A 7972-nucleotide genomic window follows, 5' to 3' on the forward strand; every position below is an offset into this window, starting at 1 on the left:
CCGAGTGACGGATGGCGGCGAACAAGCCTGACAAGTCATTTGCTTTGCTGTGACTGGCTCATATTTAGTCTACAAGAAGGGTACAGAAGTTGGATTACTCTGGTTGGTCCCCCCCCCCCCAGGTCCAGGACAATCACATCATTGAACAGAGAAGAAGAAGAAGAGCCGCAAAGCATTCCAGCACCGCATCAGTCCCGTTCCGCCGCCCTGCAGCATTCCTTATCCACACCCACCGTCGTGATCTCATCGCCTGACTGCGTCTTACAATCTACAGTGTTCTACCGCTAGAGAGCAGCCACTTAGTTTTCCTTCTGTTCAACGTTATTTCACCCCTTAAAGACCTCCGGCAGTTTTATCTTCATTTCTTTGACTCGTGGTAAACTGTCGGACGATTGTTCTCTTCTCGCAGACGCACACTCTGCGTCTGTTCTGCCCAACTCGTCCACGCTTTCTCCATTGTTCATTCATACACGCTCTGATTCTGATTCCACCCTTTTTAACAATACTCGAATTCTCTCTCTGACTTCATGACTATGCAGCTACGGCATCGGTTTTATGGGGGGGGGGGGGGGGGGGGGTGTCAGTAACTTCTGCTTCAGCACTTTTGCACATCCACATGTTCCACATCCCGTCCTGAGGTGCGTTCTCCAGGTCGCAGCTGGGACACACTCTCCTATTTAACTGAAGGGGGAAAGTGTGTCCCAACGTTTGACTGGTAGTGTACATCTGTAATGGTGTTTTTGTCTATGCATGACCAGTAAATCACAAACATTTTTGCTGAGCAATACAAGTTTTAGATCATCCATCTAGGCTTCTTTGTAGTTGAGATATACAAAAAAAGAAACGTTTTTCAGACCATGCTTTCCTTGACCTTTGTCCAAACTGCCCTAAAAACTAATCCCCTCCAGAGATCCATCAAAGTCATATTCCCACTACGTTTGAAGGAAATCTGTTCAGACATTTTTGGGTTATCTTGTCAAAAACACACAGGTACACACATGCCAGTGAAAACAATACCCTGCTATCTCAACTTTTGCTGGCACGCAGGGTAATCATGGTGCCTGGAGCCTTTCAAACCAAGCGACAGAAATCACAGAGGAAAGAAACACAGGTCCCCCCGAGACCATCACCAAGGGGAAAAACTGCACTCCTGTTTAAAGCTGCAGTCCCTTTGAATTTGTTTTAAAAGATATAAGCCATAATTTTTGAAGCACCACTCTAATGTTCATCTTCTTGTATTCAAATAAAGGATTCAGAATCTCACAATGTTAACATACTCAAAATTCACCTGGTGTGGATGGAAACAATTTAGAATTTTGACCCACATGGGTTAAAATGTAGGGTTAAGATGCTATGACACATTGGAAAACTAATTTTCCCAGAATGCTGTTTAGAAGCGAACAGAGAGAGCATGTGTAAAGGTAACGTTATGACTTTTGCCACCTACGACACATCAGCCAGGATACTGACTGCCAACAAAACTCTGTGATGTCATAAAGTGAGTGAAAGTCTGACAACTCTGTTAGACACCTGAGGTCCATCAGGACTAAAACCTCAAGACACAAAAACAGCTTCTTTCCATCCGCAGCTAGACTTTTAAATAATGCCAGACACCCCCATTCACCCTAACCATAACCACCCCCCGACCCCCCCCCCCCCGCTTCACTTTTAATTTCATGCAGCCATCACAGAATGAATTAGAATTCATTTGTGCTGACGTGATGAAAATGAGGCGCTTTTCGTCACAATATCACGAACCAATAGATTAATGTATATTTCATGCTGCTGAATCACGACTTGCCATGAGACCAGGTCATGTAATCCAACCTCCACCTTAAATGAGTCTGTATTTCTTACTGTGCATCTCACAGCTGTCACACTGTCCTCGTACATGTCCTGTACTACCCTCACATACTTCTCTGCCACTCTGGACCTTATACAATACCACAACTCTTATCTTGGCACCCTGTCGTAAGCTTTCTTTGAATCCACAAATACACAATGTAACTCCTTCTGGCCTTCTTTATACTTGTCCATCAGTATTCTCAGAGCAAACACTGCATCTGTAGTGCTCTTTCGTGGCATGAAACCATATTGCTGCTCACAGATCTTCACCTGTTTTCTAAGCCTAGCTTCTACTACTCTTTCCCATAACTTCATGCTGTGGCTGATCAACTTTATGCCTCTGTAGTTACTGCAGCTCTGCACATCACCCTCGTGCTTAAAAACTGGAACCAGCACACTTCATCTCATCTCCTCAGACATCTTCTGACTTTCCAAGATTTTATTAAACAATCTGGTTAAAAACTCCACTGCCATTTCTCCTAGCCAGTTCCATGCCTCCACTGGAATGTCATCTGGACCAACTGCCTTTCCACTCTTCATCCTTACTAATCTTTCACACTTCCCGATTTACTCTCTCCACATCATCCAGCCTCTTCTCCCGCTCATTTTCTTCATTCATCAGCACCTCAAAATATTCCCTCCACCTTCTCATGCCTTTTCCTTAGCTTTTTCCACTTCTCTTTTCGCCTTACGCCTTATGCATCTCCTTGTACTCCTGTCTACTTTCTTCATCTCTCTGACTATCCCAAAACTTTTTCGCCAACCTCTTTCTTCTTATGCTTTCCTGGACATTTTCGTTCCACCACCAAGTCTCCTTGTCTTCCTTCCACTGTCCAGATGTCACACCCAGTACCATCCTAGCTGTCTCCTTCACCACATGTGCAGTACTTTTCCAGTTGTCCAAAATTGCTTCCCCTCCAACCAGTGCTTCTCTCACCTGCTCACTGAATTTCACACAACAGTCTTCCTCCTTTAGCTTCCACCATCTGATCCTTTGTTGAGCTCTCAACTCTTTTTTCCTCCTCACCTCTCAAGTCATCCTACAAACCACCATCCTATGCTGTCTAGCTACACTCTCTCCTGTCACCACCTTACAGTCAATTTCTTTTAGCTTGCCTCTCTGCCTCTCATGCACAGAATATAGTCCACCTGTGTGCACCTTCCTCCACTCTTATATGTCACCCTGTGCTTCTCTCTTTTCTTTAAAGTAGGTGTTCAGCACAGCCATTTCCACCCTTTAAGCAAAATCAACTACCATCTGTCCTTCCCCATTCCTATCCTTGATACCATATCTACCCATTACTTCCTCATCACCTCTGTTCCCTTCACCAACATGCCCACTGAAGTCTGCTCCTATCACCACTCTTTCATGCTTGGGTTCACTCTCCACCACCTCATCTAACACACTCCAGAAATCTTCTTTCTCCATCTTGTAACCTACCTGTGGGGCATATGTGTTGATGATATTCATCATCACCCCTTCAATTTCCAACTTCACACTCATCACCCTGTCAGACACTCACTTAACCTCCAACACACTTTTAACATACGCTTCCTTTAAAATAACCTCAACATCATTTCTCTTCCTGTCCTCACCATGGTACAACAGCTTGAACCCACCGCCGATGCTCCTGCTCTTACTTCCCTTCCACTTGGTCTCTTGCACACACAGTATGTCTACCTTTCTCCTCTCCATCATATCAGCCAGCTCTTTCCCTTTACCAGTCATACTGCCAACATTCAAAGTCCTTCCTCTTCTCCTGCTGTCTCTGGACACGTTCTCCTCCTCATCTTCTTCACCCAGCAGTAGCCCAATTTCCGCCAGCACCCTGTTGGGCAACAGCACCGGAGGTGATCATTGTTAACACAGGCTTTGACCAGCACTCAGAGTATACTGGCTACACACCCCATGTGGCTGAGTACTTCCCCAAGTGTCAAAGGAAATTCAGATTTCCCAGCTTCCATCAAATGCAGCACAAACTTCAAACACTGTGCAATGTTTCAGATCTCACGCACTGAACTCGGTATATTTACCAAGGAAACTCCCAAAATAAATACTTTATCAGCAAGATAAAGGCACTTTATAATAACTACAACACAAAGTACATATGTCAATTTGGTGAAAAACCCAAACTACTCTCATTTTGAAATGCAGGCTTCATGTCAAACTACACATGAATAACAATAACAGAAAAACCAGGTAATAAAGCTGCTGTCTTCATCCTAACGGTGTCAGAGCAACTTTGACACAGTTATCTCGTTCCAACCATCATAAATGTGTTCATAAAAACATGCTGGCCTAAATCTCCTCTTATTTCATTGTGGCTGCACTTTTCCAGATTATTGGGACTCCTTTAACTGATGTCTTGTCTCTCTATCATGTGATGTTGTGAGTCACCTGTTACATTTATGGAGCTCAGGAAAGACCAGCACACACTGATGACAACGTCACAGGTAAGACATGGCAGTGACTAAAAAAAACCTCATGAAAACGCCTTTTTTTCACTTTTAACAATGTACTCATATCAAGAAAATAGGGTGGGCATTTAAACAATTTCAATAAAAAACTGATTTAATTTATTGTGGACATTTAATCAATGTTTTTTTTTTTATCTATTTTAGGGTGAATGTTTAAACAACTTTAATATAAAATTAATTAAACTGAGGTTGGGCGTTTAAACAACTTTAATATGAAATGAATTTAATTTACTGTGGACATTTAATCAACTTAAAAAAAATATTTAATTAAGGGTGGGCATTTAATCACCTTTAATAAACAATGAATTTAATTTAGGGTGGGCATTTAAACAAATTTAATTAAATGTTTTTTTTTATTTCAATTAGCGTGAGCGTTGAAACATCTTTAATATAAAATTTATTTAATTTGGGGTGGCCATTTAAACAAATTAAATTTAAAAAATGATTTCAATTAGGGTGGCTGTTGAAACAACTTTAATATAAAATTAATTGAATTTAGGATGGGTATTTAAGCAATTTTAATCGGTCTGCTCTGTGTCAGCTTGATCTCATCCAATCTCTGAAGCTAAGCATTGCAGGACCTGGTAAGTACTTGGATGAGAGACCTCTTTGGAACACCAGCGGCTGTGTGTGTTTCTCCAGGTAAAACCGGAGTTGCATCAGAAAGGGCATCCAGCGTAAAACTTGTGCCAAATACCGATGCGGATCTGTTTGTATCCCCTGTGGCAACCCCGCACAAAACAGGAGTAGCCAAAATGACAACATTTAAGCAATTTTAATATAAAATTAATTTAATTCACGATGGGCATTAAATCAACTTTAATAAAAAAAAATAATAATAATTTAGGGTGGGCATTAAGTCAACTTTAATAATAAAAATGTACTTAATTTAGGGTGGGCATTTAATAAATTTTAATACAAATTTTATTTATTTCAGGGTGGGCATTAAATCAACTTTAATATCAATCAATCAATTCAATCAATCAATTTTATTTATATAGCGCCAAATCACAACAAACAGTTGCCCCAAGGCGCTTTATATGGTAAGGCAAGGCCATACAATAATTACGTAAAAACCCCAACGGTCAAAACGACCCCCTGTGAGCAAGCACTTGGCGACAGTGGGAAGGAAAAACTCCCTTTTAACAGGAAGAAACCTCCAGCAGAACCAGGCTCAGGGAGGGGCAGTCTTCTGCTGGGACTGGTTGGGGCTGAGGGAGAGAACCAGGAAAAAGACATGCTGTGGAGGGGAGCAGAGATCAATCACTAATGATTAAATGCAGAGTGGTGCATAGAGAGCAAAAAGAGAAAGAAACACTCAGTGCATCATGGGAACCCCCCAGCAGTCTAAGTCTATAGCAGCATAACTAAGGGATGGTTCAGGGTCACCTGATCCAGCCCTAACTATAAGCTTTAGCAAAAAGGAAAGTTTTAAGCCTAATCTTAAAAGTAGAGAGGGTGTCTGTCTCCCTGATCTGAATTGGGAGCTGGTTCCACAGGAGAGGAGCCTGAAAGCTGAAGGCTCTGCCTCCCATTCTACTCTTACAAACCCTAGGAACTACAAGTAAGCCTGCAGTCTGAGAGCGAAGCGCTCTATTGGGGTGATATGGTACTACGAGGTCCCTAAGATAAGAAGGGACCTGATTATTCAAAACCTTATAAGTAAGAAGAAGAATTTTAAATTCTATTCTAGAATTAACAGGAAGCCAATGAAGAGAGGCCAATATGGGTGAGATATGCTCTCTCCTTCTAGTCCCTGTTAGTACTCTAGCTGCAGCATTTTGAATTAACTGAAGGCTTTTCAGGGAACTTTTAGGACAACCTGATAATAATGAATTACAATAGTCCAGCCTAGAGGAAATAAATGCATGAATTAGTTTTTCTCTGCAACAAGACCTTTCTAATTTTAGAGATATTGCGTAAATGCAAAAAAGCAGTCCTACATATTTGTTTAACATGCGCTTTGAATGACATATCCTGATCAAAAATGACTCCAAGACTTCTCACAGTATTACTAGAGGTCAGGGTAATGCCATCCAGAGTAAGGATCTGGTTAGACACCATGTTTCTAAGATTTGTGGGGCCAAGTACAATAACTTCAGTTTTATCTGAGTTTAAAAGCAGGAAATTAGAGGTCATCCATGTCTTTATGTCTGTAAGACAATCCTGCAGTTTAGCTAATTGGTGTGTGTCCTCTGGCTTCATGGATAGATAAAGCTGGGTATCATCTGCGTAACAATGAAAATTTAAGCAATGCCGTCTAATAATACTGCCTAAGGGAAGCATGTATAAAGTGAATAAAATTGGTCCTAGCACAGAACCTTGTGGAACTCCATAATTAACCTTAGTCTGTCAAGAAGATTCCCCATTTGGGGTTTGGATGAAGTAACTAATGAAAATAACTCAGACAGAACAATCTGAGAGAAAGAGTCTAACCAAATACCGGCATCACTGAAAGCAGCCAAAGATAACGATACGTCTTTGGGATGGTTATGAGTAATTTTTTCTCTAATAGTTAAAATTTTATTAGCAAAGAAAGTCATGAAGTCATTACTAGTTAAAGTTAAAGGAATACTCGGCTCAATAGAGCTCTGACTCTTTGTCAGCCTGGCTACAGTGCTGAAAAGAAACCTGGGGTTGTTCTTATTTTCTTCAATTAGTGATGAGTAGTAAGATGTCCTAGCTTTACGGAGGGATTTTTTTATAGAGCAACAGACTCTTTTTCCAGGCTAAGTGAAGATCTTCTAAATTAGTGAGACGCCATATCCTCTCCAACTTACAGGTTATCTGCTTTAAGCTGCGAGTTTGTGAGTTATACCACGGAGTCGGGCACTTCTGATTTAAAGCTCTCTTTTTCAGAGGAGCCACAGCATCCAAAGTTGTCTTCAATGAGGATGTAAAACTATTGACGAGATACTCTATCTCACTTACAGAGTTTAGGTAGCTACTCTGCACTGTGTTGGTATATGGCATTAGAGAACATAAAGAAGGAATCATATCCTTAAACCTAGTTACAGCGCTTTCTGAAAGACTTCTAGTGTAATGAAACTTATTCCCCACTGCTGGGTAGTCCATCAGAGTAAATGTAAATGTTATTAAGAAATGATCAGACAGAAGGGAGTTTTCAGGGAATACTGTTAAGTCTTCAATTTCCATACCATAAGTCAGAACAAGATCTAAGATATGATTAAAGTGGTGGGTGGACTCATTTACATTTTGAGCAAAGCCAATCGAGTCTAACAATAGATTAAATGCAGTGTTGAGGCTGTCATTCTCAGCATCTGTGTGGATGTTAAAATCGCCCACTATAATTATCTTATCTGAGCTAAGCACTAAGTCAGACAAAAGGTCCGAAAATTCACAGAGAAACTCACAGTAACGACCAGGAGGACGATAGATAACAACAAATAAAACTGGTTTTTGGGACTTCCAATTTGGATGGACAAGACTAAGAGACAAGCTTTCAAATGAATTAAAGCTCTGTCTGGGTTTTTGATTAATTAATAAGCTGGAGTGGAAGATTGCTGCTAATCCTCCGCCTCGGCCCGTGCTACGAGCATTCTGGCAGTTAGTGTGACTCGGGGGTGTTGACTCATTTAAACTAACATATTCATCCTGCTGTAACCAGGTTTCTGTAAGGCAGAATAAA

Source organism: Thalassophryne amazonica, chromosome 8 (genome assembly GCF_902500255.1).
Source record: "Thalassophryne amazonica chromosome 8, fThaAma1.1, whole genome shotgun sequence".
NCBI classification, from domain to species: Eukaryota; Metazoa; Chordata; class Actinopteri; order Batrachoidiformes; family Batrachoididae; genus Thalassophryne; species Thalassophryne amazonica.